The sequence below is a fragment of the Sturnus vulgaris genome, chromosome 3, assembly GCF_052056855.1.
Source record: "Sturnus vulgaris isolate bStuVul1 chromosome 3, bStuVul1.hap1, whole genome shotgun sequence".
Lineage (NCBI taxonomy): Eukaryota > Metazoa > Chordata > Aves > Passeriformes > Sturnidae > Sturnus > Sturnus vulgaris.
In genome coordinates this window covers 64,843,752-64,859,112 of record NC_142245.1, presented here as the reverse complement: position 1 = coordinate 64,859,112, position 15,361 = coordinate 64,843,752, and the positions used below count along the sequence as shown (strand labels likewise).

Below are 15,361 nucleotides of genomic sequence, written 5' to 3'. Positions count from 1 at the left end.
CCAAAAACAACAGACTTTAGCAACTACATCTGCACTTTGGCTGCTGGATGTGTCTGGAGGGCTGGTGGCAGAATGCACTTCAGAAACCCACAGTGCCAAGCTGAGTGCAAACATCACTTCCTTAAACATATTTTTCTCCTTATACCTCCATGAAAGAATACAACTCTAATCAATGAAATTGAATTGCAGATTTGGAAAGCAAAAAGGGAGAAATAAACTGACGACATTTCTGGGTTTTTTTAACATTTGAGGGAAATCTGTTGTACTGGGAAGGTGGGGGGGCACTACAGTAGGCACGTTTCTAGTTTGTTTTAGCAACCAGAGCATTACCATATTCTCAGAAGTCACAGTTTGTGCTCTGGGGGAAAATACAAGGTATCATTTACATTCCAGCTGTACTATGATGTTTGTCACTCTTCTCAACACAGAACTGTTACCCTTTTTTTTTTTCTGTCACTTTTATAAACTGATACAGAATAGGATTTAATGGAGGGAGAGTCAGATGAAAAGGTGGCAAGGTAAAACTTTAATTTTTTGTTATAAGAAAGCAAGCATCTTCTTAGTTTCAGCAAGAAATCTCCATCTGCAGTTTTCCAGGAGGCTGTTTCTTTAAAAAGATGTTTTCAAGATTGATTGGTATCAGGTGTTCACTGCCATGTGCTGCAGGTGTTACCATGGTGACCACTCCACTCCTTTAGGTAGGATGTCAGCAGCTATAATTGTGCTTTAAAAATCCTGCGCACAGTATGATGACCTGCACGGAAATAAGCTGCAGCCTTGCTCAGACACAAGTCTGTCTCTGAATTTGCTGATTTGTGATTGCAAGCCACAGAAGATTGTATGCTGATGTTTGGGGGAGATTTCTTTTCTCTCTCCCTTTCCAAGTGACAAGCAGGCACAATAGGTTCCACAATATAATGGGAAAGATTAAGTTCTTTTAGCCATACTTCCTCTCCAGCCCCATTTGAGTCTATGGCTCTTTCTGGTCTCAGGCCAGGAGATAAGGCTGGTTGGAGCTCTGCTGTGTCTATGTGGCTCTGCTTGTGTCTGCCTTCTGCTAGGGCACGTGAAGAAAGGTGTTTTAATGACACACCGGCGTCTGTGTGGCTGTACTCCAGACAGCCTGAAATCCTTTCTCTGCCTTCGGCAAATCTCTGACCAGAGATTAAAATTGCATTACCCTTCAAAATATTGCTTGCTGACTCTTGTATTTCATGTGTCCTAATGCTGCAACCACAATTTGGTTTTTTACAGTGCAGCTGGCAGCAATGCTACACTCTAGCTTCCTTAGCTTCTGCAGGCTTAAGGACACAGGTGCCCCTCTTTCTGCTGTGTCTGTGCAAAGGTAGTTTGCCATTTTGGCTGCCACAGTCTGTAGATGCCTGCATTTCTGCATCAAGACAAGTAAGTACAAAGTAATAAGATTGCAATGTTTATTTATTACCTTGAATTCTGCATCAGTAAGATGGAAGGTAATGAGAAAAGTTGGTAAAGAGTGAGAAAATGGTAAGGATGGGCTGGAGGTCAAGAGGCAAAGGCTGTAGAGTTAGAGCAGTAAGAGTTAGAGGCTATTGTGCATCCTGCCCCAATTCCTCTATATCCCGCTACTGCTTCTCAGCAGCAGCCAAAAGCCCCAGGCTCAGCTTCCTACAGATGCCCTTATGCAGGATGGTATCCTGGGAGCACTGTTTATTATAACTGGCTGTATCTTTGCTCTGTTGACCTCCTCAGAGGGTCTGGATTCAAGACCACTGAAGCAAAATAGCCCTGCAAGAATGACCCAGTCTGTTGCAGGAGATCAGATGGCAGGGTAAAGTCTTACTGTTAGAAAAGTAAATTTCCCCGATTAAATAAACCTTTCTGATGAAGTCTTTCACTTTTCTTTAATTTTAATAGAGATTGATCCTTTAAGTTGCTAAATAGCTTTACCTCTCTGCAGCAAAGGTAGAGAATTGTGGATGTCAGTAGTGCTCAATACTCTGCAGAGTTAAGAACAGAAAGTTGACCATTTGGACCTTCTATGTCCTGGTTGTCTCTCTTAAGCCTCCAACTGCTATTTTGAAAGACAAAATTAGAAAATAAGATGAAATAAGTATTTATGGCCTCTGTTGTTCAGAGTGCTTAAGAATTTGTTTTTAAGGATGCAGCAATGAAAACTTTTCATGTAGTCAAGCGCTCATGTAGACTGGAGCTGTGCAGTACAATGGTGCGTAGTGCTACACTTGGATTTCAAATGACATTTGATTGTACATTGTGCTTCAGTTTATTGATTTTGCATTATCCTATATTGTATTTGAGTTGTCTTTTGCTAGGTATTAATTGGGGTCTAATACCACAAATAAATGGAACACCTACACATAGCTGAAGGTGAGTGTAGTTAGCAGCTCTTAGGTCAATGTTGTCATTTCCATACTGTACCAAGTATGTGCCTTGCAGCTGTGCTGGGCATCTTTTAGAAGCCACATCTACTCCGGGGTTCAAATTCTTGAACTGAAATTTCCCATTGGCTTTTAATTAGATTAATAAACGAATGTGCAATCAGTGAACTGTAAGGAAAATTTCCGAATATGGAAACAACTAAACCAGACCCTAATGCAGTCATTGAGCAGTTTGAATAATTAAATATCAAAAGCAGATAAAGAACAAAAGAAGTCAGACTTTGTATAGCGTAGAGAATAAACACTGATATGAAGACTGACTGAAATCTAAAGGGATGGTAAACAAGAGCATCTGTCCTTTCAAACACCACATTTATTAATAAATAACAAGCATTTTAATGGGTTGCTTTGCATCTAACTGTATAAATAAGACTGGAAAATGCCAGCCAAAGCTACTGCAGGCAGCAGAATCAAACACTGAATTGTTTGGCATAAAAGTGAGAGCTTTCATGGGTGGTTCCTTAGTAGAGAAAAGTGACATGGAAAGTGACATAACTTACTAATTATTGACTCATTCTTCATGTTTTTACTTCTGTTTTCCTGATTCCTTCCTTCTTTGTGGGGAAGGGCTTCCCCTTCTGCTTTTACTGTGTTCCTCTCAGCAACAGAAACACGCAACAGAAAACCATCTGGAAATCGGACTTGGTGCCAGCCCTATTGAGAATAAAAAAGCTGATTTTTGATGCCTGATTTGGAGTACCACATGCTCTATTCTATATGTCTCACAGCCGAACTGGAAATCTGTCACCATGCCCAGTTTCCAAAACATGGAGACTCTTAGAATACAGATTCCTGCTGTATCAGTGGATAGTTCCCCATCTTTTTCACACCTGTTGGGGTGAGCAGCTAAACCTGAACACTCTGTTAACTGTAACCATCTTACCCTGCTCTGTGCATTGCCCACAGCAAACTAAACTTTACTCACCAAGGGAGGCATAACAACATCCTGGGCAACACTCATTAGACCACGTGTGGAAGATTGTCCAGTTTCGCTTCTGCCTCACCAAAAAGATGTTGATAAACTGGAGCAGGAGTTGGTCAGGAAGGAACACCTGAGGAGATGATGAGGGCCTGGGACTTGTTCAGCTTGGAGAACACTTGGGGGGACCTATGACCAGCCTTCTCTTATGTTGCTGAAAAGGTGGAGCCAGGCTCTTTAGAGAGTTCCACAGCAGGAGAGCAAGATACTATGGTGGTGAGAGATTATGGTTATGAGCTAGAAGAGGACAGATTCAGACCTGAGGTAAGAAAGAGCCTTCATGATGACAATGAAACCCTGGCACAAAGAAGTTGTGGAGTTTCTATTCTTGAAAATATTCAATAGCTGAAAGGACAAAATCCCTGAGAAGTGTGATCTGAATTAGTTATTGACTATGCTTTGAGCAGGAGGTTGGAGTAGATGACCTCCTGAGGTCATTTCCAACCTGAATTATTCTATGATTTTATAACACTGAGTTTTCATCCTTGATTTGTCCTCTACTTCTGGCTCTATCCCAGTCACCTCCTCCTATCCTGCTCTCAGACCTACAGGCAATGCAGGGTAAGGCTGCTGTACTCCACCAAGTGAACCTTGAAAAGTGTGCTGGTATTGAGATGTAGAGAAACTCCCATTTTGACAAAACTCTGCCTTGTCTTCATTAGAGAGTTGCTTAGCCAGGTTTAGCCAGCTGTCCCAGCAAGGAAGCATTTGCTTTCCTTTCATGCTACCATATATTTTATATAGAATTATTCTTTGTTGTCTTTTACATTGCTGCTCATCTGGAAGCTGGTATTTGACTTTTCAAAATGGTGGCTGGCAAGAAGCCACAGCAATAATTAGCAGGAAGGCAGAACAGAATTCCAACAAATACTTAAATGAGGTATTTTAGTATCACAAAAATGAAGGGTATTTTCTGCTTCAGCAAATGAAGAAATAATACTGTCTAGTGTTCCAGCCTCAAGCAAGTTCAAAGACCTTGTATTCAGGGTCCAAAATAAAGTGGAGCAATTTCTGGGAGCAGGAAATGAGCCAAAGACAGTGGATACATGTTCATTTAGGCAAGAAGACAGATGGAAAAAAAAATTAAACCACATACAGCAAAACCAGGTGTCATTGGCAAGAGAGTGAGCGACTTCTTGCATGAGAAAAGTGTAAAACGTATTTCACACCCAGTCAACACCTTGACTGATTCTGTGCCAGAGTTCAAACCTATGCTAGCCTGTCCCTATGGCCTTGTAAAACTGCTTGGGGAAGAAGATGGTTATGACCAATGCTGAAATTTAAGCTACTGATTTCTACCTGACTGCCTCATCTATTTACTCCCATTTGAACAGAAGAACTTTGTTTTGTTAAATAGTTTTCACCATGAAAGAGTTGTTTGTTCTTTTATTTTTTTTTCCAGGATACAGACATTTTAGTCTATTCCTAAATTTATCAGTGTTGAAATTCTGAAGCAAGCATCAGTGGATTGTGGCCTCTGAGAAGCCACCAGAGTCTGCTTCCTCCCAGACCTTTCTTCATGTCTCATGCACCCCATCTGTTCAGGAAGTACTCAGCAAAGTCAAGCAGGATTCTTTGCTTTGATTTAAATAGGGTTTTTTTTAGTTGTCCCAGAAGCAGTGACCCTAATTCATTTTTTTATGCAGAACTCTTTTTTAGAAGACTAAACAGAATAAAGTTGAACTACTTTGTACTCTTCCTAATTATATTACTTGTTCCCTTCTCCTCCTCAGCTGACTTTGAGAAATGCTCAGAAAGCTCATGCCTTTCTTCAGCAGTAGAGTCAGAATTCATACAGAATGGGCAGATAAAAAGACATCATCCAAAGTGTGCCTATGAGTAGTCTGAAATAATGACTTAATAATAAATCTGAAATAATGTTAGGAAAATTCCAGAATTTATTTTCTTTCCTAAGATTGAAAGAGCTGCAAGTTCAAATTTCTAGTGTGGATTAATGAGTATAAAGTTTCTAAAATTGTGTTGAAGTATATAACAAGAACACTTCTTTTTTTGGCCACTGCTTGGCCAAGTTGAATGCTTGGTATTACATTTTTTCCCTAAAAATGTTACTTTGAAGAGGAAACTTCCTAGATTGGCTTACAATAAGGAGAGCAAAGAGTCTTTCCCAGAAAACACAGGGCCTTGGATTGACAGAGAGGTGAAATGATAAGTTTGCCTACCAAAAGTTACTTCATTTCATCCAGTTATGTATGCCACCTTGAGAACTGGTCTTTGCTGTTTTGTAGCAGTTGCAGAATTCAGTAACTTTAAATTCAGTGATTAACTTGGGATGTGCCTGAGAACTTCTCTCCAAAAAAGCCATGTGAGCAAGGCTTCTCAGAACTTGTGCAAATCGACTTTCTATTTGGTGAGGGGAACAAAACAAGGGGCATTTTGTGCTGTGTGATGAAGGACATGTTGGCATCAGTTCAGGCCTCACTGTGTGATGATCCAGCTCTTGAACTTGGTGCAGCCTCGTCATTGTTTGGGGATTGAGGTGACAGTAGGAGACACACAACAAACACAAAAATTGATGCCCAGAGGGTCCAAAATAATTACATAAATAACTTCTGCTTCTTTTGTTTGTGGTCTCTTTATCTCTAGAACTGTGTGTGTCTAACAGCTTACACTGACCTCCTTTAGTATTTTCAGAATTTTAACTCTAGTATTCCTCACAAACTAATGTATGCCATGCACTTAAACTTCACCAAAGGCTTGCAAGAGGCATAAGTTTTTTTTCCTGAGTATACTTGTATTAAAACTATCTAATAACCCTTTCCAGTGTAAATAATCACTGTTTGAGTTTGGTGCATGCAAATAATATAAACAGTTGAAAACTTCAGCTTTCTTTTAGTGCTGTTGCTTTCTTTAGAGGTGTGTTAACTCCTCATTGGCAGGAGCAAATTCTAATAACCATTCCCTCGGGGAGATCAGAAAATCAAACAAATAGGTGAGGTGAGTCAACATAGCATGTAAAAAGAGAGATCATTACAACTGTACTGTCATGAAAAAAGAGAAATAATTACACTTGTCATCAGAGCAGCAGATCTGTGTTGTGATTGACCTCATTCACTTCCAATTGCAAGAAGCATATAAATGTCATAAGATGCTTTGCCACTCTTGTACCCAAGAGAACAGTGTCTTGTTGGGGTCCTTTTTAGGGCTTTTTTAGCATTTTGGTAATGTAATGTTGGCAATACAAGGAAAATATTCTCTCAGAGAAACATTCAGCGGTTCCTTGCAGCATAGTCAATGATATTAGTGTCAAGTCTTACTTTAATAAGCATACAATGTTCTTGTTTGTTTTTATTTTGGTTTTGCTCGTGTTTGGTTTAACCCTTTCTAAAAGCGCTGTGCTTCTGACAGTTTCTAGCCAGGAGCTAATTGGAGAAAAGGACAGGTAAGAATTCATAGCTTGTGGAGAGAAAACAAGCACAGTCATTGCAGTACTCAGCTGGAAATGTGGAACTTATGAATGTTGGTCTGGTTCCAAGGCCTCTTCTTGTATAAGAAATAGTCATCGCATAAATTACAGAAGCAGGTTTCTTTAGGTTACAAGAATAATATTTTTCCTTTGTATTTGAAGTGGTGGCCTGACAAATGCCAGTCCTGACCCCCAGATTTTGTGAAATGTTGCTTTTTCTACTCAATTAAAGCATTGCCTTAGAGGTTAAAGTGTAAAGACTAGGGCAAAACTTGAGTTGACATAAAAAAAACAGAATTTCAGTTACAATGCTTCTGCACAGTGGAAAGTGCTATTGCTCAACCTAATTTCTTCCCTGGGGATCAAAGCATTCACCTAGGAGACAACAGCTCTAGGCAGTTTTTCTTCAAATCCCAAGGTATTCCTTTGTGCATGTTTTCAAAAGGAAGAATGAACTGTGCCTGGTGGATTGAAGGAGTCATTGCAGAGGTGACGATTTCTTTATCTGCTGAAGTGAGCAGTGAGTAGCTGCAGGTGCTGCCTGGCAATCCAGAGCAGAGCAAAATCTGTGATGGGTGGGATCCCTAGGCACTCCCTTCTCCCAGGTGTTACCTGTTGGTTAGTTCCAGGTGGCTTTTCCTTCATATATGCAATTTGTAGGTTGAAGTAATTTTCTGAAGCTTGGGAGAAGAAACTTTGGCATCTAGTTCTGCGGTTTGGCTTCTCTGTACCTCGCAGATCTGCTACCTCAAGCAAAGGTGACACAGCACCTGTCATACATAGACATGTTCTTGGCTGAAGAATGCAGAAAATCCACTCCCACATACTGTGAAAATTATGGTGTGTGAAACAAGAAAAAAAAAAAAAAGCACGATCAGTTCCAGGGACAGTAGTGGGCCATCATCACAACAGTCCACAAAAGGTTTTACTTTGCAAATGGCTACTTGCACTGGGATTAGCTCCACCTTTATTCACTTTAGACAAAGATGTGTAGGATAACCCCAGTTTTATAGCCAATGAAATTCAGAGAGCTTCTTTTCATCCCTGGTTTTCTCACTTTAATGGCTATAGCAAGAGCATTCTGAGATAAAAGAAATTGGAAGACATACGTCCTCAGACATCAGTGTAGGGATGTCCACACCTAATAATACAAAACAAATGCATGTTACAAATAAGCTGAAATGCCTTTATATGTGTCTCATAAACCTAAGAACATTCTGGACAACCAATCCAATAATATATTTCATGGTCTAATTTTGATTTCTTTAAAGATTTCATAAAAGATAACTTGGTTGGTCTTGAAGAAGACTTAACTGAGCTTCTCAAATGCAGTAAATTCAACTTCAGAATACTTTGTTTGCATGTTAACAAATTAATAAATAGAACTTCTTATTGTAGAAAAAGCCAGCAAGTAAGAGTCTCAGAAGTATTATCTGAAAAATAAATTACTTGAAATACAAAATCAAAAATGATTATGTGCCAAGGTGGACTTTACACAACCCAATTATGTTGTCTGGGAGACTCTGAATGTACTCATTGCTGAAAGACCAGCAAAGTTTATCCAACGTTACAGCAAATAACCTGTCCTTGCATATGTAATGGATAAGCTTTCATTAAAGCCTCCTGCTGTGTGCTAGGAAGTTCTTAGATCATTATTTTATCTGGCACCAAACCACTTACTAAACATCTAAGTGTGAAAGTTTGTTTTTTAAGTCACAGTTTTGGAAGTGACAGTAATTGTTCAGAAAAAAAAAATCTATATCCTATCTATCCAGTTGAATCCCTGAAGAGCCACAAAGATTTGTAATATATAAGCTTTTGTTCTTCAAAATAGAATAGAGACAGACCTTTTGTATGTGCATGGTGTTTTCTTCCTCTCCTCAGCCCTTAGTTACCTAAAGCAGCTAAAATCAATACACAAAATGTCAGCTTTGAAAGGGCATGTGTGCAAAGAAAGCATTTTGGGCTAAGGATGTGGTTTAAAGAACTGGCTGTACTAACAATTTATCCAGTAATGTAGTAAAAGCATGCGTTTTGGTTTTCAGGTGAGCAATAGATTTGGAACAAAACAGCATTTTAACTTGAGATAACATTCACAATTTGATGCTTCCCTGCCGATACCAGGCATGATTTACTGAAGAGGGGGGATAATGGGAGGGAAGACAATAGCTTGGGAAAAGGACTAATGGTGCTGTTGCCATTGCATTACCCTAGCTGGGCTGTGTGTGAGCATCAGCATGGCATCAAACACATACCTCCTTTCTGAGACTGTAGAACAGGTAGTGTGATTCTGATAGCATTTTCTGTCTCCCTGTATTCACAACACTCTCTTCAGGTCCTGATTCTTAATTAGAAATCCATTCTTGCTTTGCCTTGCCAGCTGTACTAAAATAAATGAAGCGTATTTTGTAGCTAGTGGCCAAGGACAGGTACATCACTGAATTTTCTTCTGGATGGTGTTAATTGAGCAAAACCAATAAAATAGGCATAGCTGATACGCACAAGAAGAAAACTAATTTTACAGAGTGCTAAAAGCTTCAGGCAAGATTGTGGTTTTCCTGTACATTTATGCTCTCTTTATTGTATTAACTACTGTGGCAGAAATGTTGAGGTGGAAGCTGAAAAGTAGCACAACTTATTTTGAAGTATTTTGAAATCCAGAAATCTCTTTGATGAACCCATATCTACTTCAAAATGCTGACCTTTGTTAATATTCTAATAACTTTCTGGAGCAGCATTTTTATAACTAGTAGATGTGAAACAGGCAGGAGTTTTCTGAGCCCTTCACAAAGGTTGTACTGCGTTTCATGAAGTGATTTCATTATTTCTCAACATGAAAGTGCAGTGAAAAGAATATTCATCCAAGAGAGAATCTGGGGAAGGAAAGGTTATACTTGCCAAGAGCTGAATTGTTGAATACATTGGTATAGGTTTTAGCGTGGTTTCATATAATACCCAAATTATTACATAAGTTGTTTGAAGTCTAAATTAATATAAGCATTTAAAGAAATTGATTCCTTTTTTAACCTTCTTTTCCAGTCTACATTAAATATTTGAAAGAGAGATGACACTGCACAGAAAAGGAATATGTATGTAGGCAAATTATTTTCTGTTTCTGCTACCTAACTTTATGTGTCCACTGACATCCACTGAAATGTCCCTTTTTCACTCTAGTAAATAAGTAATCAGCTAGTGTGAACAGTTCATGGTAAGACCCCAATGTCAGTTGCCCCAATGCACATCCAGAGAAACATAACTCCTGTGGGATTGCTTTAGATTCCTAGCAGCTGAATTTTATTCAATTTGGATCTTCTGTGTTAGAAGAAACCTATTCAGTGGTAAATAAACCCCCACCTCCCCTCCAGCCCCCCCAGTTTGTAGGTGACTGGACTTTGAAAAATGTCAAATAGGGGCAACCTTGACTTGGTACAGAACATTGAATCATTTCCTCAATCAAGAAGTTAATTTTTCCTGATTGTTTCTTTCCTTTTTTTGCCCTGCTGCTGACATATGTGGCACACAAGATATGTATGGCTTCAAATTGCTGCAGCCTTTTTGCAAGCAGGGAAGCTTTTCCAGTGGCAATTTGCTTCTCTGGTAGTTATGTGATGGCAAGTTATTTTTGTGGAGTGGAATCTGGAGCTGCTGGCACAGCTTGAGCAATGGCTTTCTTCTCTAGGTCACGCTGGCCCCTCTTGAAGCCACTGTGGGGCTGAAGGCATACCTGAACCATGAACATTAAGGCACTTAGCATTTTGGGGGGCAGAATTGTGCAGATTGACAAGAAGCCATACTAAATGGCCTTCTTCTTGTAGGCTGCTTGATTCTTGATCCAAATAAACTGATGGCTAATACATAATTAGGCAATGTGGTAATTTCCAACTAATTTTCTCGTCTGCTGTGACACTCTCTGTGTTTAGATGCTGAAACATGAACTCTGTTTTAGATATTTGCTGAAAATGTGTTGGCAAAGCAGTATTTATCTTAGAGCAGTGTGAAAGCAGTTGTTATGGCACAGTTACGTGTTCTCTGTTTGGATAGCAGAATGCCACGGAACAGCCAGGCTTGTTGCTTACACGGTGTCCAGGCAGCAGTTGCCACCTTTGGGGTGAATGTTACAGCACTGCTGGTGCAGAGAGATTTGCCTTCCGTTATGAGAGGATGGAGAATGCCTTTAATGGCACTGTTAAAGGTTTATTTTTGTGCCAGAAGTGCCCTGAGTTAAAAGGCTGAAGTCCAGAAGTCTACCTGTATTGCATGCTCTCCTGTACGTAAATTTGTAATCTGTTCATTTATTTTAAATGCATGCAAGTTTATCTTCCTTCTTGGCAACAGTTCAGCTTCCCCTTGGTGTTTTGCTGTAGTCAGCTGAGAAGACAGACATTGAGATCACTTTCCAGTTGTTTCTGGGTGTCTCTGGTATTCATCAGCCTCCTTTTGCTGTAAGTAGCTTTTTTCTTATGCTCTCCTTTGCTGTATTGTGTTCTGTACCTCTTCTGAGATGTTTAAAAAACATTTTAAAAGGGTTTCATTAGCATTTGCTATTCCTACAGAATTTAAGTTAACGAGCTGTGCTTGTTTTCTTACTGCCTTGAACAGACTAAGCAAACAGAGAAGTTCCCCTTTATTTAAATGTTCATAGCCTTGCCAGTGTTCTCCTGTTGCTGGGTTTTACACACTGTGGGGATCATCTTTATCTTTCCAGGCTCTCCTTTGAAACACTAGAAATAGCTTGTTGTTTGGCATAATAAACGTGGTTAGATTAAAAGCCAAAAAAAATTTCATATTATATGTTAAAATTATGTTCTTTGGCTGTGACTATCAGTGTGTTAGGGAGTTTCCTGCTGAGAAGTACAGAAATTAGTTCAATTTCTCTGTGGGTGCATCTTTTCCTCCTTCAGAGGAGAAGAGGCATTCACTGGGTGAAACTATTTGGCCCTTAATATGCAGACTGTCAGGTCAGCCCCTGCAGAGACATCTGTATCAGAGCCAGGTTTCTGGAGCTATTTGTGACCATGAGCAGTCTGAGATGGAGTACTGGACACAAACAGCCCTGAACTGAGCAAGAAGAGCTGGTTTTGCTTGTCCTTTGCCTTCACATAGTCATCACAAATGTGAGGGTGAGGGACTCTATGGTTGAGGGAGGAGTGCTGAAACTTCTCAGGCAGGAACAAATTTTGCTCTTACTTTTTTCCCTCTATCAGGATACATGAGCAAGGATTTTGTAGAGAGGTATCTGCAGGGATTTATTTTCTGACAGTGCTCTCCTAAACCTCCATTTCATTGAACAAAGCTGTAGTGGTTTGGTTGATGTTGCAAGGGACAGAATGCGAGCCATGGTTTTAAAATGAGACTAGCATATATGTCCTGTTCAGTGAAAGGTCTTACCTGTTCATCTGAAATCAAGAAAATGCAGAAATATTTCTGCACTTTTTTTAAAGAAAAACACAAGTTAGACATAAAACAAATCTTTCAGCTGCTCATTTTAAATTGAGACATAAAGATGTAGCAGAGAAGACCAGAGAAAAATGTTATCATGCCTATATTCTTTGGTAGCTCTTCAAGGACAAGAGGTCATCTGCAGAAAGAGTCCCTTGAAATCTCTCTGTCTGCAGTTTTCCATCCAGATTCATGCAAGGCTCTAGAGAGATGTAGGCTCTACTCATCTCCAGTGCTGAGTGAAGTTTAGAAAAAGAATCCACCATCTCTAAGGATATGCACTGATTGGGAGACACGACAAGCACTTTCTTATTTTTGACCTTTTGAATATATAGGTCTTGATGCAGAACTAAATCCCAATATATAAACCAAGGAGTAAATATTTTGAGTACTAGAACATCAACATAATCCCTCAATGATCTGCACTTGTCAGTATGACTTCCAGGCTTTCTTCTGAAATGTTTAACTCATACTTCCACAAAAAAAGCCTGAAGCCCTCCTATGGAGTTCCCATTAAGCAATGCACTTAGGTCTGTGTGTTTCTGGAAAAGACACATCTTTGCAGAAACATGTCCTCTAGAATGATCTTGGTGTTGGTTTCAGTCTATCTAGAAAGAGAAATATCAGCTTGCAGAAAGATTCACTCAGTGATAAAGCCTATCTGTTTTTTGCCTTTTCTCTCTTTCTGTGCTTAATAAGACAAAATGGGGAAAAAGAAAATAAAAACTTCTGAGGAATTTGCATGGAAAAAAAAATAAAAGAAGACATTAATTTACACTGTCGGGTGTCAGGCTGTAATATGATTATGCTGACAAAACTAGAAAAAGAGATGTTGAGAGCTCATAGGCGTTTTAGGAGAGGTCATTAGCTTAGCAGATGGGACAAATTTTCTTCTGAGCATTCTGCAGTTCCTGAAATCACACATTACACAGGTAGGTACACACTCTGACCAAATGCTGTGGAGCCTGCAAAAGTTTTAGAGCAGCTTGCCAGGGGGCTGTTATTTCCAGTTAAACATAAAATCTGAAGGCTACAAAATGTCAGTGCTGAGCAGTAATCTCTACACAAAGGGAAATGGGTCCTTTCGTGTTCCTCATCCCCCTGCAGCAGAGTGCCTTCAGTGAGGGATTGAAATGGCAGGTGTGAGCAATTCCAAATGGCACGTGTAACTCCCCCTCTGCAGGTTGTGTTGCTCATCCTGTCAGGGAGATTCACCTGTGGTGTTGCCTGGGGAAGAGCCTCTGCAGGGATGGTGGAGGTTTTTGCCTCCACCTTCTGTGGGCAGGTGGGGGAGGCTAGCACCTTCTCCATGGAGAGAGCATGTCTGTGAGCATGTGAATTTGCTGCTGTAGGACAGAGCAAGAGGAGAGAAGGCATTTGCTGCCATGAGAGAGTAGGAAGACAGGAGGCAGGGCTGGTGCTGCCTCTTTCAGGGTAAGAGAAGGAGTTGAGGTGAAGGATGTCCCATCTCCTGCATGACCTCTGTAGCTGTCAGGGTTTGACTGTTTTTGTCTCAGGGCTGGATGAGAGCACAAAGGAACAAACCTCCAGTGATAAAGCCAAGCAAGATCTGGGATTTCCTTGCCTCTTAACCTTCTAGGAAAAAGGACTCTTTTCTGAGCAAGAAAACCCAGTAAAGTTGTGTTTGTGGGCTTCCAGGGGTGAAACCAGAAAGTGAAAATTTCGGAGAGGTCAAAGAGCTGATTAAAGCACTCACCATATCCATAGCAAATCAAACTGACTGTGTTCCCACCATGTGCCAGTTCCTGAATACTGGCAAGCCACTCTTCCAGTCAGAGGTCCCTGTCTTGCCTGGACCTAGTAAAAAAGTTTCATTAAAAGTGATGTGATTCAGGAATTTACATGGTACCCTCGCTACACAGTGGAAGCACAGATTCTCCTTTTCCTCCGAGTTTTCAAGATGAAAATCCTATCCAATTCTGCTCCAAAGGGAAGCAATGTTTGCTTAGACAGTTCTTGCTTGTTGCTTCTGCAACCCGTGGAAGAATTTGAATGCTCTAGCGTGTCAAAATGAAACCCACCACTCACTCAGAATATAGCAGAATAAATGTTAAATTAAAACTAAAAATATGAGGGGAAAGCAAGCTGATTGTTAAACTTTTAAATCCAAAGGATTCAGTATGTGGAACTTCCACTTAATGTTGTTTGTATGACAAATAGGAACAAGACTTGATTTCTTGTTAATATTTCGGTTTTCATTCCTTCACTTTCCTTAAGCATCAATGGCCCATGGAGATTAAGAAAGTTAAATAAAAGTTCTGTGGATCATGGTACACCAACTAAAATAGCTTAAAGGTCCAGCCATACTTAGAATCATAGAATGGTTTGGGTTGGGAGGGATCTTTAGAAGTCATTTAGTCCTCCCTGCCAATGGCAGGGACATCAGAGCCCTGTCCAATCTGACCTTGAATGTTTTGAGTGATGGGGCATCCACCATCACTCTGGGCAACCTGTGCCAGTGTTTTGCTACCTCCTGTAAAAAACTTCTTCCTTATGTCTAACCTAAATCGATCCTCCTGTTTAAAACCATTATCTCTTGTCCTGTCACAAGAGGACCTGCTGAAAAGTTTTTATGCTATACTCCCTTTCAGTACTGAAAGTCTGAGTGTTACATTAAAATAATTTATAAAAAGTACACTTTAACTTTCTACTGTCATCTTTTAAATTATCCTATATATACTGGTGATTTTACAGCCTCCTTATCATTTGAGATATAAATATACACCTTTTTTTGGTACCTATTTAAAGCACTTAATTCAGGTGTTTCAATAGCATGGCATGTTTACTGAAGGATCCTTTATCAAAATGGAAAGGGTTCTTTGAAAGCCATCTGCCTTAATTAAAGATAATTTTAATTGAATTAATTTAAAATACATTAATTCAACTGTGTGGAAATGACCTGCCTGCCAGCCTCATACAGGCTCTGAAAGGTCTGTTTGGTTCTTGAAAAACAGATAGGCTATAATAATTGAAGGTAAGGATTTTCTTTTAGGGATTAGAGTTTTTGAGAGACAATAATTTTTCTTAATTGCCAAGTAAGCTCACTGAGACCGTAAAATA

General features: G+C 39.8%; 1 protein-coding gene across 4 annotated transcripts in view; it reads left to right on the top strand.

Moving 5' to 3' along the window:
• The window catches only part of PKIB (cAMP-dependent protein kinase inhibitor beta), a 52,072-nt gene that overhangs the window by 21,753 nt on the left and 14,958 nt on the right, over positions 1-15,361 (top strand). The window contains exon 1 of one of the 4 annotated variants that reach the window (XM_014876721.2): positions 10,908-11,283. The exons of the other annotated variants lie outside the window; for them this stretch is intronic. The gene's annotated coding sequence lies outside the window, so the exon portion shown is untranslated. Of the gene's footprint in view, positions 1-10,907; positions 11,284-15,361 lie in introns of those variants that run through there. 4 annotated transcript variants of the gene reach the window in all.